A 20,651-nucleotide genomic window follows, 5' to 3' on the forward strand; every position below is an offset into this window, starting at 1 on the left:
CTAGCCCCCAGGTCCTCAAAATGTGATCTTATTTGAAAGTGGGGTCTTTATGGAGATAATCACGTTAAAGTAAGGTCATTCACCTGGGCCCTCATCCAATATTGGCTAATGTACATAAGATTTTGCTGGGCCTGCCATAACAAAATGCCACCGACTGGGTGGTTTAAGCAACAGAAATTAATTTCCTCATAGTCCCGGAGGCTGAAAGTCCAAAATCAAAGAGCTGGTGGGTTTGGCTTCACCAAAGCCACTGCTTGTGCCACTTTTTGTGGTGTCTTCACATTTCCTTCCCTTTGTATGTACTCCTGGCATCTTTCTGTGTGTCCAAATGTCCTCCTTCTATTAGGACATCAGATTAGAACCCTTCCCCCTCCAAGACCTCATTTTAAATTAACCCCTCTTTAAAGGATCCATCTCTAAATAGGACCACATTTTGAGTTACTGGAACTTAGGGCTTCAACATAACAATTTTAGGGCATACAGTTTGTCCCACAAGAACAGGCTCATAAAATAGGAAAAGTTGGACAACAGAGAGAAGATGCTGTGGAGAGGCACAGGGAAGATGATGGTCTTCAAACCAACTGACCAACACCCTGACCTCAGACTTCTGGTGCCCAGAACCATAAAAGCAGACATTCCTGTTGTTCAACTCTCCCTCTGTGGCATGGTGTCATGGCAGCCCCAAGCAATGCCTAGCAATTTTGGAGTAAAGCAGGCAAATTCAGTATTGTTTGTTCAAGAATAGAATAATGTGTAAGTCTTATATGAAGACAAATTTTGCGTACTTCAAAAGTTCTGGAGGATTAGAGGAGAGGAAGCAATAAAAAGGAATTATAAAGGCAATGAGGTAACTCAGCAGAGAGGATTTAAAGGATAATACTTATGTAGGGAGAGTAATAATGAAGAAGAGAGAGCACTAACCATTACATATCATTTTTAATTGTAAAATAAAATTATTTTGGTAAATTTCATGGATCTTCTTCTGAAGGAGTTTAGAATCACAGCTTGCAATGTTGTCGTGTGTGCTGTGTCCACATTTTCATGGTCCAACCATTAGCAGATTTCTAAGCCTGGATCCAAAAACCCTTCATCTCAGATAACTGCTGTTAGAGAATTTTTGTTTTAGAGAAATCTAGCCACTCTCTGTACTTTCTGTTCAATATTGCTGTGAACCTAAAACTGTTCTAAAAAATAAAGTCAATTGTAAAAGGGGGGAGGGAAAAGCTCGAGCCAAATAAACTTTCCATCTCTAGATAAATTGTCTTCTATTTGAAAATGTGTTTGTTCTAATCACTTCTAACCTACTCTTGCGTTGGAAGGAAATATATAACAGTTTTATTAAATTGGTGGACAGCTTTCAAATTCTAAATCTTAATCCTTTCAAAAAGAATGGTTTACATCTATGTTTATTGCAGTTATTCTTTCCAAAAAGAGATAACTTTTGAAAAGCTTGAAGAAATTTCCATCTAGGAAAAAATCACATTTATTGAAACATTACGAGCTCCATCAATTAGCACAAACAGAAGCAAACCTAATCATGGAACTAGGGGACCCCCTGTGTGAAATCATGAAATCTCCTGGCTGAAAAGACCCCGTCTATCACCCAGCACTTTGGTGGGTCTCACGCTGTCTCCAAGGACCGTCCCTTGGACTGAGGGAAAGCTGAAGTGTCACTGGGAACTGGTTCAGTAATCACTCAGAAGTGTCTGCAGGGTGAAGAAGCAGGTAATGCCTTGCTTGACTCATATTTGTCCAACACAGTAGCTCAATGATTAAACCTGGGAGATAAGAACACTGAAGAGTAGGGAAATTAGGAAGCCTTCCCAAGTTTCCATGGAAGCCACAGGAGAAGCCATAAGAGAAGCCACAGAAGAAGCCACGGCATCTGACTTCCTGCCTAGCACAGCACTGGCTCTCACTCACTGGTCCTTTTCACCAGGACTTTACTTTGTAACTTCCATAGCTGACCTTCTCTTACTGTGAGTTTCTTACCACACACTGGACTCCAGAGGGTCATGAGCTCTTCTGGTTTTTATTATAAAATGCTTGCTATGCTAGAGAGATTTGTCCAAGGATAAATGTGGTGAATGTCTGTAAAATTATATTCTTGGGGGTGCTGGGTGGCTCAGTTTGTTAGGTGTCTGACTCTTGGTTTCTGCTCAGGTCATGATCTCAGGGTCCTGAGACCACCTTGGGCGTGGAGTCTGCTTAAGATTCTCTCTCTCCCTCTGCCTCTCTCTCTCTCTCTTTCAAATAAATAAATCTTTTTAAAAAATCATATTCTTTCTTCTCCATATTTTACCTCCTGAAAAGCATGTTCTGTGTCCTTTCTTCCTAAGTATGTTTTTTTTTTACATTTTCATGCATTCAACAAAAATTTCCTAAAGACCCATTGCATTAATTTTCTATTACTACTCTGACAAACTGTCACAAATGTAGTGTTTAGAGGCTTAAAGCAAAGCAAATATATTATCTCACAGTTCTGTAGGTCACAATGTGGACACAGATCTCATCAGGCTAAAATCAAGATGTCCAAAGGCTTTGTTCTTTCTAGAGGCCTGAGAAGAAGATTCAATTCCTGTTCATTCTGAATGTTGGCAGAATTAATTTCCTTGCTGTTGTCAGACCAAGTCCCTCTTTCTTGCTGGATGTCTGCTAGGATAACTCCCAGCTTCTAGAAGTTACTTACATTCCTTGGCTTGTGGTGCCCCTTCTCCATGCTCAAAGTCAGCAACGGTGGAGAAGGTTCACCCATCACATCTCTCTTACCCACAATTTGGACAGATACAGCAGTGATAAAAATTAAGCTATGAATCCCTTTCCATTTTAAGAGCTCATGTGATTGGATTAGTCTCATTTGGATAATCTCCCTGTTTTAAGGTTGGCTAATGAGCAATCTTAATTCCATCTGCATCCCTAATTCCTTTTTGCCATGTAACCAGATATTCATGTTTTGGGATTCAGATGTGGACACCTCTGGGGGACATCACTTTGCATACACATATTATCGAGCATTATGCCAGATGCTGGTGATAGAAAGACTAATAAATGTGGTTCGTAACCTAAGAAACACATGTTCATTTGTAGAAGTGAACAAATTAAATGAAGGCTGGACTGGTGCTATTATATGTAAAGTATGAAGAAAGTACAGAGGAGGAAGGGCATATTCACTAGTTCTCCATAATTTTTCTTGTAAGTATGGAGAAAGTTATTATCACAAATGCACAGGCATGAGAAGGGGATACAAACTAGTTTTTCCCAGTTTAAACAGGTTATTTCCTAAGCAAAGATAAAATCCAAGAAGATTTAATTCATTGCTTCCAGGCTACCTTCCTGTGTCACTATCACTACTATTGCAACTACTACTATTGCAGTAGGACTCCTACGGCCACTAAACATGAGTGGGGACCTGGGCAAGACATTCAGCTGAGCACTTAATATACACCATCTCATTAAATCCTCACAATGTCTCTATGAGGACATTATGTGTTGGTGACTCTTGCAAGTGGCAGAAACCTAACTGAAACTTACTTAAGCAAAATGAGAATTCATTGTTTATATAATTGAAAAGTCCTGAGATAAACTTCAGAGCGTCTTATATATCATTCATTAGGTGGATGAGAGAGAGAGAGAGAGAAATAATAGATAATAATAATAGATAATAATAATCATAATAGATAGATAATAATAATAGAAATAATAGATAGATAATAGACAAACATAGATACAGTGAGATATATAGATATATGATCCATATATAGGTACACATGGAGAGATTAAATATTTATGTGGATCAATCACTATTTCTAGCTCCAACACTCATTTTGCTTTTTCTCCCCAGCTCTGAGCTCTGCTTTTCTCTCTGCTAATTGAGTTTACCAACAGCGACAGATTTACAACCTCTTGGTTTAGAAACCACAGCTGGAAGAAACCACCCCATTCCCAGTATTTCCGCAGAAGTCCTGCATTGGAGTAGATAGCCCTAACTTAGGGTCCCATGACCACACTTGAACAGTCATGGTGGTGTGGGCCAGTCAGGTGGCCCCTGGGCCCTCCTGCATGGGGAAGAGGCCAACCAGCCTCACCTGCACTACATCCATCCAGTGGAGGAGGACTGTTTCCTAAAATAAAATCCCTATGCTCTGCTCAGGGGAGAAAGGCACGTTCCCTAAACTAAACTGCAGGTGTACCTGGAGACATGCCCCTGCCACCAAGGAGATCAAGGAAGCATGCGTGACTCTCTGAGGGAGCTGTACTGGTAAGTGCCCTGGCAGAGCCCGGGGCAGCCTCATCAGACACTGTGCTCACAGTGGTGTGCCAACTACATTACAGAAACTAGGCATCTCCTTGACAAATCTAACTAGAAAAAAAAATAAGCTTAATCATTTTAAAACGTTTTGGTGAGTCCACATGAGCAAAAAGGAGGTAAGAAAAGAAAAACCACCATCTATCACCAAGAGGAAAATACCACTTTATACCATGAACAGGGCTTCAAATTATTAAATACTCTTCCATAGCATAATTTAATGTTTGAGTGATAATACAGTATATGAGCATAATGTAACTTACTTAAGTGTTTTACTGAATGCAGGACTATAGAAGACATGCTGCTATGAACATGTATGCACACTTATCTCCACACACTTCAGATTTAGTTCCCTAAATGCACTGAAGTGGGCTTGGTGGGTAAAAGGGCACACAAAAGTTTAACCTTTGATATTTATTGCTGAAAACTCAGAAAGTTCATGACAACATAGATTTCCCCAGCAGTGTGTTATACTTCTTGTTTGTGAGCATAGCTTGTCATAAGGAATATGCCCCCTTGTTCTAAGTGAAATAATTATGCTTCATTACTTTTCAATTCTTTAGATAGTATTTGGACTTTTTTACATTGGCTCTTTTTATTTCTCTTCTATGTTGCCTAATAACATGTCCTTTTAATTTAATACACCATCTTTTCTTTTTTCCTTCCTTTCTTTCTGTCATCAGCCATGCACCTTCTCCTTTCCCTGCATCTGTTTCTTGTGGGAAACACAGAATTTTTAAGGATGCTGTTTCACCCACGTGGGGTAAGACGGCACTAATCAAACAGTGCAGATGTCAAGCAGAGGGGACCCACTGAGCCTCATTTCTCCACACATTAGTTTATATTAGTACTGCCTCTGAGAGGCGTTACTTCGCAACACATTCTTACTATTATTTTTCATACCTTCTCAGTTTAATAGGTCTCCTACCAAACTGATATTCTCCATCTCTCAAATAAGTGTTGTAACTAAAGGTTAAATCCTGCTATTTTTCAAAAAAGAAGAGGAAGAAGAAGAAGAAGAAGAAGAAGAAGAAGAAGAAGAAGAAGAAGAAGAAGAGGGAGGAGGAGGAGATGGAGGAGGAGGAGGAGGAGGAGGAGGAGGAGAATTTCCTGATGTTTTATCTCTATCACTTTAAACGCTTCCTTTGGCTAATTAGCAACCATTGTCAGTCTCCTTTGCATTTTGTTAAAACTTGAGTCTTGTTTCTTCAATGGCAGATGTAAACCAATGACCCCAGAGGGCGACAATCAGAAAGCAAACAGAAATAATTCAAGATGTCATTGGATGAAATGAATCATAATTACATCGCTCCACCTGGCATTGTAACTAAGGAAATAAACAATTAATGTGCTGCTGCCTGAGACGTTCCCTTTGGCAATCAACGTGCCCGAATCTCACTTAATGGAAAATATGTGTGAATATAAGATATAACCTTATTTTTAATGGAAGCGTGCCTTCTATCAATGAGTGATAGCTTCTTCAAATGGATCTATCCCCCATCTGCCAAATCCCCACCTGCCCACCACCAATGTCCCTGCTTCCAATGTTTCTGTAATTCCTTTCTGAAAATAGTTATCTTAAATTGCTTTATTTTCCTTTGAATGCCCTACTTTATTTTTTTTTAAGATTTTATTTATTTACTCATGAGAGACAACAGTGAGGCAGAGACACAGTCAGAGGGAGAAGCAGGCTCCCTGCAGGGAACCCGATGCAGGACTGATCCTGGATCTGGGACCACACCCCAAGCCAAAGGCAGACACTCAACCACTGAGCCACCCAGGCGCCCCTGTTAAATTTAATATTAACTCTCAAATACAGAGACCAATGTTCTTACCTGGTCCACAACTGTCTTGTATATTGACTTTGGAGTCAGACTATTGCCAACTTAAGTTTTGGCATTTGTTTTGAGTAAAGACATTTTGACTGAAGTCACAACTGTTTTTGTTCACATTTAATGTTTCAAAAACTGGTACATCAAATTGGGAAAATAATTTCCCCCTAGCTCATTGAAAAGAAAGCCTATTTTTGAAGTCAGGATCTACTTATGAGGTGTTTCCCTGCCTTGAAGCCATTAACGTGTGTCTGCGCATGCATGAGTGTACACAGACGTTGGGATAGTTCTATATGGGCTCTATTACAGAGAAAGTCTGGTTTTCTTTTTAGAAAGAAAAGCAGGAAATGTTGTTCGTACTCTAAAAACACTGACGGATCAAAGCATTAGCAAAACTGTCTCTTCAATTACAACTCATGGTTTGAGACACTGCAGCCCTAGAATTATTTATATAGTTTCCTGTTTGCAAGGATATTTCCTTTGCAGACTCATAGGTACCAAGGATTTCCAAATTAGAAAAAGGACTGTGGGATATACACTAAACAATGACACTGATTTATAACCAGTGGGCCTACCGTGCCATTTCCCAGAGGAAAATAACAAAAATAAATAGAAACAGAGTAATAGGTAATGTTCTTAACAAGGACCATACAGTTTTCTTCATGGGGCTTCTTGGGCAATGCTGCTGAGCTGGCTAGTGCTAAGCACGAAGTCACAGAAACATCTATGAGAGAGAGCCAACGTTTTCACATCCTCCTGTGATGTGAATTCCTATGACACACTTACACAAATTTTTCTGAATCTCTGAAATGTACTTCATGAAATTCCTCCAACACTCTTCCCATCTGTGACAGCAGTGTGACCAGAGAAGTGAAAGCATCTCGCAGCAATGTTGGTTCATAGTGAAGAAAGAGAAAGAATTAAGATTTTTATTCCTTTCTCTGATGACTCTTGTAGGCACCACTTGAGTCCCAGGTACTTGGTAACTTATGAGAAACAAGAAGAGGAACATGAGTCTTTCTATCCCAACAGTACCCATGGCCCTGAACCCTGCCTTGTTTTGAGACTTTGTGCAGACCCAAATAGTTGCACTGTAGCCTGGAATCCATACGGCTCTCCTCCACACCGTCCAATAAAGCCTCCTTCAAGGACGCCAGCAAAGGGTTCATTGGGGAGGGAGTAGAAAATAAAAATGATACAATTGGTGAGAATGTATCTTCTTTGTCCATTTTTTTTTTGCTTTTCTATTTTCTTATAATACATTTTTAAAAATTAAGAACTCACTTATAGCTATTTTCTGGCAAATAACAATGTGAAATGTGATATTTAACAGTGTGTGTCAGATTTCTGTTTAGATTATATTCCCTCCGGCTGCAGACAGTCTTTGTTTTTCTAGCACAGTCCTAGAAAACTTTAGGACCCATTATCAAGACATTTTCAAATGCCCAATTTATTTCTCGACTCAGTTTATGGCCTTAATGAATGAGTGAATTCTCTGTAGAATATCTCTGCCATTTTAATGTGGGCTTTTGATTTTCATTTCATTTAGCATCATTTTCAGTTTTTAGAGCAATTTATAGTCTAGTTAATGCAGAGTTAGCTTTCAATGTTGAATGGCCTTTATATAACCAGGTATTTGTGCTTTGTCATCTAATATACTCAACTTACTGAAACGTTCTCTTACAACTCCAGATACATTATTCTTTGCGTCTTTCCCCTCATCAAACAAATACTTATTATTCTTTGGCGGATAAACAGCCTGCTAGGTATTTAGATCACCAAGATGGCATGAAGGAGTGATCCTTATTCTCAAATGTCAACTAGAAGAAAAGTAATATAATGCTGTTAATATTAGATGCCAGACCATGCTAGCATTTGTTCATCACAGTGATCTGAGACACCTCCACTGCTCTCCTCAAAAAACTACTCAAACGTATACCTTAAATACCTAAAATTTACCCTTGCTTAAAAAAGATACTATAAAAATTATAAATATACAAATACTCACAAATTTGATTCTATTTATTTCCGTAGATGGTCATTATAATTTGGTCATTATGATTTCTAAATTTCTTAGCTTGACTTCTCATTTAATATTGTCTTACCAGCCCAATTATAAAAGAACCCTAGAAAACTAGAAAATTCTCAAGAGATAACTTATTTCTATTATTTTTACCTTAAAAAGGGTGGACACTGGGATCCCCGGGTGGCTCAGTGGTTTGGAGCCTGCCTTTGGCCCAGGGTATGATTCTAGAGTCCCGGGATCGAGTCCCACATCAGGCTTCCTGCATGGAGCCTGCTTCTCCCTCTGCCTGTGTCTCTGCCTCTCTGTCTCTGTGTCTCTTATGAATAAATAAATAAAATCTTAAAAAAAATAAAAAGGGTGGACACAATTTGGATACTGTTGTTGATTTTGTATTTTTTGTATTTTTTGTATTTCCAAATAAATCCTATTGTGTTCATGTGAAATTACTCTTCTAGCCAATATACAATGAAGAGATACTAAAATTTAAACACTAAGTTCTGCAACACTAAGGATTTACATGATGGCAAAAATTATCTTGGTAATGAGTAAACCATTGCATTGCAAACCATGGGTGTAACTAATGATCCAAGCTGGCAAGCTGAAGCCAAAATTTTATGTCCCATGTGTCTCTAAATCTTATCAAAATTGAAATAAGAACTATAAAATGAAACTTATTTGTAGAAGCAACAGAACCATTTTGTTTTGTTTTGTTTTACAAAGTGGGACACTATTAAAATGCAGACTTACGATTTTTTTTTTTCTGTGGAAGAGCAAAGGCAGTTGTAAGATTTTAGAACACAGCCAGAATTGGGAGCAGGTTCTAAGAGACCCCACAGCAGGGAAGGGTATCGTTCTTCCATCAGGGCCCTCTACTGATTGTGGCTTGTTCTGAGGATATAGCAGGATCAGGAGGACACAGAAGCGCTCTGATGAAGTGCAGCTCTCAGCAGACACTGAGCCACAAAACTCAAGGATCTACCTGCTAATGACATTGAATGAGCTCCTGAGAGGGGTGCAAGGAAGCCTTCTTAGCAATGCCTCTGGAAGTTGTGGGAAGGGAACCTCAGCTTGTTCCATCCCCACCCAAGGAGAATGCTGCCCTGCAGAGAGACCTGCAGCCTGAAGGCAACAGAGATGGAAACGTTATATGGAAGGGCTGGGACCCACCCAATATAATCTTTTTGGAGAAAACATAACAAAACAAAAGGACACAGAGTGGAAGCAGACGAGGGATTGGCTATCAAAGCAATGTGTGAAGGACTTTTTCCAGAGTGAAAGAAAAATACGGTTTTAGTTGCAAGGAGTTCAGCAAAAGAAGCTATAGAGAAACCATATGCAAACATATCTTCTTGAGATTTTATAATACAACAGATACATGCAATATCCAAAAAGGTTTCACTGAAGATAGCAAGCCCTCTGTGAAACGAGACGGATGCTGACAGTGTGGAGGCAGGGTGTGGGACTCCTTGGTCTTCTCCCCCAATAATATGCCTGTGGGCACATGACATTACATGACAGAAAGCACTCTGCATGTGGAATTAAGGTTGCTAACCAGCTCATATTAAATCTTCCTAAAAATAGGAAGATTGTCCTGGGGGATCCCTGGGTGGCTCAGCGGTTTAGCGCCTGCCTTTGGCCCAGGGAGTGATCCTGGAGTCCCAGGATTGAGTCCCGCGTCAGGCTCCCGGCATGGAGCCTGCTTCTCCCTCTGCCTGTGTCTCTGCCTCATTCTCTCTCTCTATGTATGTCTATCATAAATAAATAAATAAATAAATAAATAAATAAATAAATAAATCTTAAAAAAAAAAAACAAAAAAAAACAGGAAGATTGTCTTGGGTCAACCAGCTGGGCCCAACGTCATCACAGAAGAGAGAAGTGCAGGGCCAGAAGGATGAGTCATGAGGATCAGAGAAATGGGAGGTGGGAAAGACTCAACTCCACTGTTACTAGATTTCATAATGGGGAAAGAGGCCACCAGCCAGGGGGATGAGGTGGCTTCTAGAAGCAGATCTCTAGTCAACTGCTGCAAGAAAATAGGGATCTACAACCACAGGAGAGTAAATTTTGCAAATGTCCTGAATCAGCCTGGATAGTCAAGGCCAATTCCTATATTTCAGCCTCACAGAACCCCAAGTGGGGAAGTCAGTCAAACTTACCCTGGCTTCTGACCTACAGAACTGGGAGGTGAGAAACAGATGCCATTTTAAGCCACTGTGTCTGTGACAGGTTTTTACAGTAGCAATAGAAAGCCAAAACACATCTTGGTACTGGAAGTCTGGGGCTGAATAACAAATACCAGGAAATGTGGAAGTGGCTTTGGAACCAGACCATGGGGGATGTTGGGAGAAGTTTGAATAGCATGATAACAAAATTCCCAGATTGCCTTGAGCTGGATGTTGGTAGAAGTGTGGCATGAAAGACCACTGGCCAGGGCTCAGAGGGAGATGAGGAGGAGGGTGTTAATGGTAACTGGAAACATGTTATGTAGTATTAGGAAGCCTATCAGAATGGGATCCTGCAGAAGCATGGAAGGCAGAGATTGTAAGTGATGGAGTTGGCTCTATGGTGGAAAAGATTTCCCAGCAAAGTGTTTCAGGCTACATCTGTAGCCTGGTGTTTTCTTGCTGCCTAGAATAAAATGCAAAAAGAGACAGATAAATTGAGGGAACCATTAAACAATACAAATCCAGGATTTGATAATTTGGGAAAATCTCTGTCTTCCAAGATGGCAAGAGATAAAAAAATGTCCTGTCAGGAAAGCATGCTCTGGAGAAAACAAAACAGAACAGAACAGAGGGTGTGGCAGCACAACCAATGCCAACACCTCAGAAAGTCTGAATGTTCCACGTACGCAGCTATACAGAGGCTCTTTGAAGAGGTGACAGGTGTGACTCAGAGATCCTCTCAGCCATCTGAGCAAGGGCCAAAAACAGCAAAGGGATTATCTAGGAAAGATCTGTGGAGGCGCTTCTTGTCTGAGAGAGAGTGAATCCTTGTGACACAGACAAGAGTCTCACATAGTTATCAAGAATTCATATCAGCAAAAACGCTGCCAGCTTGGACTGGAAGGGACAGGCAGGATGGAAGGAAGAAAGGGAGTCAGACACCCCCAGCCACACTAATGAAACTACTCAGCTGTAAACACGTGCCGTTTGTCATAAAAGAGGAAGGATGGTCAGAGGGCAGAGCTCTGGGCCCAGAGGGGAAGCTGAGAACCACACAGGATTATTCCCAAGCCTGGAAACCAAATGGAGTTTGTGGTGCTGGCCTTCAAAACTGAATTGGACGATGACGTGTTTTCCTGCCATTGTCTTCATTTATGACGCTGAGTGTCTGTAAGTCCTAGCCTGTGCTTGTCTCAACGTCTCAACATTGGATGCTGGGAGCAGATAACTTGCTTTCTACAATCTCCACAGATGGAGAGAAATTGTGCCCCAGGATGGATTACATTTAGAATCACATCCATACCTAATGTAGGTGATTTGGGTCAAGAAATTCGAGGATTTTGAACTAAGATCTAGAGGTTTCCATACTTTGAGTTGCTGCTGTTTTGGGTGGAGACATTTGGAATCTTTGGATGTGGTTTGCATGTGGCATGGATGTGAATCTTTGTAAGCCAGAGGGCAGAGTGATAGACTGAGTAATGCCTTCCTCAATGAAAAAGATGCCTGTGACCATTCCTTGGAACCTATGAACACACTGTATGGCAAAAAAGATTTTGCAGGTAGGATTGAGGTTATGGACTTTGAGGTAGAAGATCATCCTGGATAATCTGGGTGGGCCCATTCTGATCACATGAGCCCTGAAAACCACAGAAGAAGGCAGACAGTCAGTCAGAGACACAGTATGAGAGGCAGGAGAGTTGACACTAACTAAGGTTAGAGAGAATGAGTAGGACCCACAGATCATTGCTGGCTTGGAAGGTGGAGAAAGGGACCACCAGCCAAGAAGCAGGGATAGACACCTCCTGGATGCTGAGAGTTACCCTGTCAAGAGTGTGTGAGGACTGCAGGACCCCAGTCCTACAAGTAAAGAAAACCAAATTCTGCCAATACACTTAATGGCCTTAGAAGTAAATCCTCCTCAGAATCTCCAGAAAGGAATTCAGCCCTGCCACCTTTTTGATTTTAGTTTGTGAACACAGGCCAGAGAAACCAATCAGCCCTGCTAGACTTCCCACAGGAGTGTGAGTAGATGAATGAGTGCTGGTTTCACCGCTGAATGTGTGGTGAGCTTTTACTCATCAACAGGAAACACAACTAGAACCTTCACCACTGGATGCTGAGATACAGCCAACTGATGCCTCAAAAGTTATTAGAACCAAAAAGATTGTGAACTAGGATCTATACCTGACAAACTGTCTTTCAATTGTGAGAATGAAGTTTTTTTGTTTAAATTAAATATGTATACTCTTGAAAGTTTACCTTCCACACATCCCATCTGGAACATAATTTAAAGTTTTACTCTAGTCAAACAAAAGAGTAGCCTGAGAAAGAGGATACTGTAGGATCTTGTGGTGGTGGTATAGTGGAAATCACTCATGAGATAATATGTGCAACAAAAATATTAGAACTGCTCATATTAGAACATTGAAACTGGTATGATTATGAGACTGGATGGGTCAGTGATACAGGGAAGAAGTTAAAACATTTTTTTTCTGATTCTATGAAAAAATGCAAGACAACTAGAACCTCAGGAAAAATGTGCAAGAGAATCATGGGTCATATATCAAGGAATCTAAAATTTTCATGATTTTTATGAATTGATGAAGCATAAAAAGTGAGAATCTGTTTTTCCTAATATGTAAATGATGTTGAGTAAGAGTATTGTAATGAAATAGGATTAAATGAATTCTCAGGATGCACTTTTGTTTTCTAACTTTCAATATTCAAAATTAATGTACATCACACATACACACAGGAAACTGTAGTTTTAGAGAAAAAAAAATGATTGGCCACCTTTTGGGATCAGGGGAGGAGGAAAGAACTGTAGTGGGTTCTTTAGTGGGTCTAAAAATCACTGGATTAAGAAATAGCTGAAGGAATTTGTTGTATAGAGTTACAGAGATAATCATTCCCAACACAAAAGCAAACCAAAAGCAGATACAATCCATCAGAAATGTTTATCCTTGGAGAACAGGATTAGGATTGAAGAGAAAGGTAATTGTTTGCTTTCCATTTTATGCTTTATGTTATTCCAGGGTTATTATTTCCATACTCATGTAATAATTTTCTCATTGCCATTATTGCTCATTTATTTCAAAAACATTTATTTTTTTATGATGAAAATGTATTCCAGTTAAAGTCTCCTGGGTGGGCATAAGTAAAAGGTTATCATGCAGTCTTATCCTTAGGACCTTTAACAATTCCTCTTTAGGAAAACAAACAAAAAAAAGGAGCAGACAGTAAGTGGCAAAGTAAACAGAAGCATCTGACTTCCCCACTTCTGACTCCAGTGAAATAACCAAGGGAACATGACAACTATAGGTCATTAGAAAGGGGCCTTCTAGCCACCCCGAAACAGAGCCATTTCTTTAAGAGGAATAGAAATCAGATCAGATTCGAGCACTCTGAGGACTTGCTTGCAATTCTCCCTTGGGACTGGGAGGGAAAACATGGAGATCTGTGATCCACGAGTCCTTATTTGGAGGAAAATGCTTTACAGAGTTGAGAGAGAGCTGGTCAATGTTCCACTGGATTTTCTGAAGCCAGTGCTGACCCTAGGCATTCTCCACAGCTGTGCAGGGGCCCTCAGGACAGGGCATGGGCTTCTTCTGAAATGCAGCCCCGAGGAGGTGTGGGTGGTCACAGGAAAGCAGATTCAGAAAAGATGCAGGTGAAAAGAACTAACTGGGGAAAGGTTAGCCAGAGCCCTGAATCCCTTTCTGTACTTCTAGCAGCATCCTCAGGGGAGTGAGATGTCAAACTAAATAAATAACAAAGCTACTCCAGCTGTTCTGGAGGCAAATGGAAACATATCTTTGTTCAAAGATAAATATACAGAATATTATTTCCTAGGGCTATTGTAAGAAAAATGTCTCACAATTCTGGAGGCTAGAAGTCCAAGATGAATGTGTCATAAGGTTAGTTCCTTTTGAGGGATGAGAGGGACTGTCTGTTCCACTCTTGCCTCCTAGCAGATTGCTGGGTTTGCCAGCAATCTCTTGTTTTCCTTGACTTGTAGATGCCTCACCCCTTCACATGACCTTCTCCCTGATCTGTTCCAGTCTTCCCTCTATCCATGCCTGTCTCTGGGTCCAATTTCTTTTTTATTATTATTATTTTAAATTTATGGACACAGATCACATTGGACTAGATATCACATAATGACCTCATCTTGATTAAGTCTCTTAAGACCTTCTTTCCAAATCAGGTCACATTCTGTAGTACTAGGTTCTAGGTCTTCAACATATCTCTTTGGGGGACTTGATTCAACCTTTAACACACAGAAAATGAAATATGGAATCTAATTAGAATATACTTTACATGGGAGGAGGAAGACAGAGTTTGAGAAAAAGAATGATAGAGCACATATTTGAGAAAAGTTACTATAAGGGTAATTTTAGACTGCATCTACTCAATAAAATTCAAGAACATATAGGACCTTTAAAACAAAGGGAGAAGAGTAAAAAGGGAATTTGGCTGAGAAGCAGGCAACCATAACACTAGGTTTAAGTTTAAAAAAGACAATATTGCAGGGCAACAAAGAAAATTTGCAAATACATTATAGATGTATAGTATCAACCATCTAGAAATTGGAATAAGCCAAGGGGAGGGATGAGCATGTAGGGGCAAGGCCCAAGGCAGAAACTAAAAATGTAGAAATGGTGACAGGGAATGTGATAAGTTGAAAACATACAAAACATAAAACCGAGGAAAGAAACAATAAAAGAAACTATGAGAAATATCTTTCCTGAGATTCAGGACACTCATTGGCAGGTTAAAGTGATTCCTCCCATTCTGGAAAAATTTTTTAAATGAGATTAAATTCAAAACATTTCTGAATTTTGAGAGTGAAGGAGGTATCCTACAAGCTCCAGGGAGAAACTACCATAGTTGACCACTGACGTTTCATGTCTCTCAAAAAGAGTGGATGGCATCCATGGATGTGTCTGTTCTGCAGGCATCTCTCTCTCATCTCAGTAGGTGGCTGGTGGGACCGGCAAGGATGATCAGAACAAGTCCAGGATTGTGTCACAACCTGATGGCATTGAACTGAGAGAACCAGATGAGGAAGTCCTGTGTGTGCATATGCATAAAAAGACAGCCAAGCCTTCCTTCCCCTGCGAGGTGTGCAGCAGGGAGTTGAGATTACAGTGCTCATCTCCACCACATGAGGACACGTCCCTTTCTGATGACCAACCCCATGATTCATGTCACCTGGTGTACCTTGTATTTCATGAAAAAGGCTTGAATGTTTCCACTATTACTCCTACCATCTGTTCTTATCCTTTTAATTTTTCACCTAAATCAGCTCCTGTGAGTTTCTGTTAATTGCAACCACAGAATCTCTGAATAAGATCAATATAAAGCAAGTTGCAGGTATTATTAATAATTAAGAGGAGACAGGCTATAAAATGAGTAATGTGACAATAATTGACTGTAAAACATCTGATGGTAGCCAAAAATGATACAGAATGAGGTGTTGAAGGAAACAAAATTTTGTTGATTTCTTTATCAGTGATCCTGAATTACAAAAAAAATCGGTTCAACTATGTATGTTTTCTAAAAGCCAAGGTCTAGTAGAATTGACAACAGCAAGCATTTAGCACATTATGAAAAAACAGCATTTAAATATGCTCACATAGAAAAAGATAGAAAAAAGTAAAGAAACATTTTTAAATGTTTGGAAATGCTATTATATGATGATAAAAGCAAGATCAAGCACTACAAGTCTGACAATAAATGTAAGTGGATTAAACTCTCCTTTTCAATCATTGTGAAATTCTTATAGGTAGAACACAGTACAGAGAAAATATAGAGGTCAAGAAAAATTAAAATAATGGACAAAGATATATCAGATGACTGTGCTAACATGCATCAAGTTTACATTAATACTGGACAAAATATGTTCAAAACCACAACAGAATAAAACCAACAAAACTTCACCAAAAAAAAGTATATGTATGTACTTTGTAAGAACAAAGAGTATCATGTTTTCTTGATTAATAGTAAATGTCTAGTGAAAAATATGAAGTTATTAATTTTCTTTACCTACTGACTTAATAGCCAAATGTATAAAGCAGAATCATCAGAAATGGTTGAAGAAGACACATTTCTCAGTTGATGACATTCTGAATAAGAAAAAAATATATAAACATAAAGATTAAGCATTGTTACCAATGTTACTATTTGTAAAAAATAATAAAGATGATAATTTTATATAACATGAAGAAAATCCACAAAGAAAGCAATTAGAGAAAAACTTTTTAAAGGCCACATTCTTGAAATTAAGGTAAATAAAACCTGAAATTAGTGACAAAAATAGTTTTGAAAATGTATCAGTGACATTATTTTAAAAGCCATAAAACACTCTTTTAAGTCATTTAGATATAAAAGGAAATGGGTATTGCAATTACAGAATATGGAAAATCACTACATATTAAAACAAGAAAATTGGCTGAAGCTATTCTCAGATGGAAATTTAGATCAGTAACTAAGTTATTAAGGAAAAACATGAATTTAAATGAATAAAGTGGCACTCAATTCAATATAGTTAAAAGGGTAAATAATAAATGAAAATCAACCAAAAGATAAAAATAATTAAGAAATCGATGTATTAATGAAGAGAATATATCAATGTTCAAGAGCTATATCCCTGATAATGCAAAACAAAGTGGGCAAAAAAAATCTTGAAAATCTTACCAGGGTCAAAAAAAGATGAAACAAAGTTTAATGATGAAGGAGAGGATTAGAAAACTAGTTTTAAAATATGTATAGTTCTACATGGATAAATGTAAAAGTCTCAAAAAAAAAGCTATTTTTAGAGAAATATGAATGATCAAACTTGGCACAAAACCACCTTGACAGATTAATAGCCATGAAAGAAATTGTAAAATTATGAAAATTACCTTAAAGAAAGACCTTATAGCTAGAAAGTTTTATAGATTCCATGCCATATAAATTACTCTAGAGTTACTAAAACTCAATAGTAATGTGTATAGAATACGCATTTATAGTATATGCATATTACATATACACTCTCACTTAGTAATATAAACACAACATTTAAAATCAATACTACCCAATCAAATAAAGAATAACATGGTAAAGTATAGTCACACATGCTGAATAGACTTTTCCATGTGAAATATAGAAATTACATGCACACTGTGTGTGTATATATGTGTCTGTATTAATTAAAAAGTTGGGGAAACCAAAAAAAAGAAAAGTTGGGGAAACCAATTCCAGCAGTCTCTTTTTGTTTCTTTTTTCCTCCTATCAAAGTCAGATTTGGAGTGATTTCCTCTCTTCTTTTTACTTTACTGTTTTTTTTTAAGACTTTTGCATTCAGAAAAATTTTAAGTATATCACTTGTTCAGATATCTGAAAAAATTAGTCTCATATATGATGGTAAAAGGCAAATTACTGAGATAACAAAGGATTATATGTGGTTATTTTAAGGATTTCCTTAGAATATTTGGCTTTCCTGTACTTAGACGATATTTATAATGACCATACTAGAGTAATTGTTTTGAGCTATGAAAAATAAGGTTTTTCCCATTGAGTGGCTCAGATGAATGGGAAACAGTAAAATAATTTGAATTGGATGTTCCTTAAAGTCTTTTTTCATAATAGATTCTGATTCCACTATTTATCCCAACTTAGTATAGGAATAATAATTATTATGTGAGATTTTACTATCTGCCAGGCACTCTTCTCAGCAATTTATGTGTATTATTTAATTTGCAAAGAAATCTCATGAGGTTGGTACTCTAAGCTAGCATAATAATTGCTATTATTATTATTATTCAATGTCAAATAGCAACTAATGATTCATCAGAGATTGCAAATAGAGCATTTTGTAAGCAAAATGTATCAGAACATTTCATTCACTGAAAATTTCCTCTTTTCCTTTTGAAACCCCAATCAGTTATATACCTGTGCAATGAAATGATTGCTTGAGAAATGATTTTCTTTTGGAAATAAGTTCTTGTGGTCCCTTGAATGATGTGGAAGAGTTAGATGCTTTGGGTAGACTTCCCAGGAAATGCATCTGTGTGCAGGTGGTTCATCGGGAAAGTGTATCTCTGAGAGAGTCAGGGAAGGAAGGTTGGGCAGGGGGTCAGTATCCGAAGCTGAGATGGCCCTTCACAGATGCTCTGATGACTGGAAGTGGCTGCCCAGAGGCTGGGAGATCGTTTCCGGGGAAACACTGAGGCAGGATCCACCTGCCAGCAGCATTCCTAGCTAGGGGAGTGAATCTGAGATGGAACAGAGTAGAATGGGGCAGAGAAGAGTGCAGTCATGTTTTCTATGCAGACCCAACAGGAAAGAAATTATTTTTAGGCATAAATCTGAAAGAATGAAAGAATGGAGACAACAACCAGAACCTCTTAGAAACTAGAACGAAAACTGGTGCCCAGTAAAGGGTTTGTTGAAACCTTTGCTGACACAGCAGAGGGGAACCAGGAAGCGGGATTCACATCCCAAACTCTCCAGACACAGGGACAGAGGGCAGCCCATACTGTGAAGGCAGCAGCAGAGTGAGGATAGGGTGGAAGGTAGAAATCTGTTTAGAAGCCATCAGATCTGCACAGCCCATGCCCGCCTCTCCAACTCAGCACTTGCTCTCCCCAACCCCAGAGAAAGGCATTTACCCATTTATTTATGCAGGGAGGACTATTTTTAGGAGATGGTTGGAGAGAGTTGTTGGGTTTGGTGCCACTAGGGTGGGGAGGTTTGGGGAGGGACCCAAAATGTGGGTTAAATGAATGTGTACACACTGGGTGGAGACCCTCCCATCCCCAGCTATCTTCTCCCATTTGATTTTCAGCACAGCCTCTGTTCTCCTGGACAGATAACACTGGCTATTTTCTAGGAAATCTCACCAATGTAAAGGGAAGAAATGAACAAGTTTTTCCATTTAAACAGTTCAGGCAGGTTCCCTCACCAGGCCACTCACACCCCTCCTTAGGTGTCCTGATTTGCAATGCTTTTCACTGTGGGCGTTCAATCAAGAATGCATAGGCTTCCCACATAAAAAATAAGAAACAAAGAAGAAAAAAGTGGCTCAGAGAAAACAGAGCCCATTCAGGGAGGAAATAAAACATGAAAAATACAACCCCTGCAAATATCTCAGCGATAAAATGATATGTTGCAACTGTGAAATGAAAACAGTTCAAAAGAAAGAAAGAAAGAAAGAGAAATAAAGAAAGAAAGAAACAAAGAAAGAAAGAAACAAAGAAAGAAACAAAGAGAAATCCAACATTCAGAGTTCATAAAAGATCTCTCGGAAATTAAAATGTGATAGAAAAAAAAACACAATAAAATCATTACACGATAAAGCTCCCTGAATCCTCCAGAAAGTAGAGCAAAGAGATGAAGTGGCATAAAAGTAGGAGAGTTGAGATCAGAGAATTACAGGACAGTTCCCAGAGGCCTGATGAAGGAAGGCAGGAGTCATGCTCAGAAATCGGAAGGATAAGAATTTCTGAACCAGAATTCCATGCTTAGCCAAACAAGCAGTTAAATACAAGGTAGAATAAACACATTTTTCGACATGCAGCATCTTAGATATTTGCTCCAATGAACTTTCCTTAGGAAGATGCTAGATGCCACAGTCCCTTAAATCGAGAAAGGACACGTAGGCTATTCCTGAATAGGAAACCCAGAGAACGGGGATGCAAGCATCCCCCACAAGGGCGTTCACTGAGACAGTCGGGCTGGAGGTTGGGCGCCAGGCATAAAACCATAGGTCCCAATGGTAGAAAACTCCAGGAGAAAAGATAGAATGCCCTATTTTGCTGGAACAGCTGGGAAGTACTTGAGGTTGAAGTAGTAAGTACTTAGGAAGCTGTAAGATAATTATTATCTTAGGAAAACCAAAGCTGTAAGTTACAGAAAACTCAAGTTGACTGTGTGTCTGAGTTAAGAACTGTTTTTTGTCGTATCCTAATAAAGAGAACTTTGTTGAATGACTACCATGCAGGGACGGGGGTGCATAGGAGCTGAAAAATGAGTATTGATGATGTTGCTGTCATGTGTCCCAGGGGGAAATCTATGAAGACAACAAGCGAAAAATCAAGAAAAGCATAAAACAGGTTATTTGCAGGAATGTAGCTAAATACAGAAACAGCGAAAAGAGGTTCAAGTACTTGCCTCTGAGAAGGAAGAATTAGGGATGGGGGAGGTGGAGGCATTAAAAAAAATTTCTTGTGGAATTGTTTGATTATTCATGTATATGCATGTATAACCCTGAAAAAAAATCTTACTAAAAGGATGCACAAGGGGAAAAGGAACAGTATGAATTTTATCAGTCGAGAAG

General features: G+C 38.9%; 1 protein-coding gene across 2 annotated transcripts in view; it reads left to right on the plus strand.

Annotated features, from left to right (window-relative positions):
- The window catches only part of NALF1 (NALCN channel auxiliary factor 1), a 624,195-nt gene that overhangs the window by 601,143 nt on the left and 2,401 nt on the right, over positions 1–20,651 (plus strand). The window lies entirely within an intron of this gene.

Source organism: Canis aureus, chromosome 17, assembly GCF_053574225.1.
Source record: "Canis aureus isolate CA01 chromosome 17, VMU_Caureus_v.1.0, whole genome shotgun sequence".
NCBI lineage: Eukaryota > Metazoa > Chordata > Mammalia > Carnivora > Canidae > Canis > Canis aureus.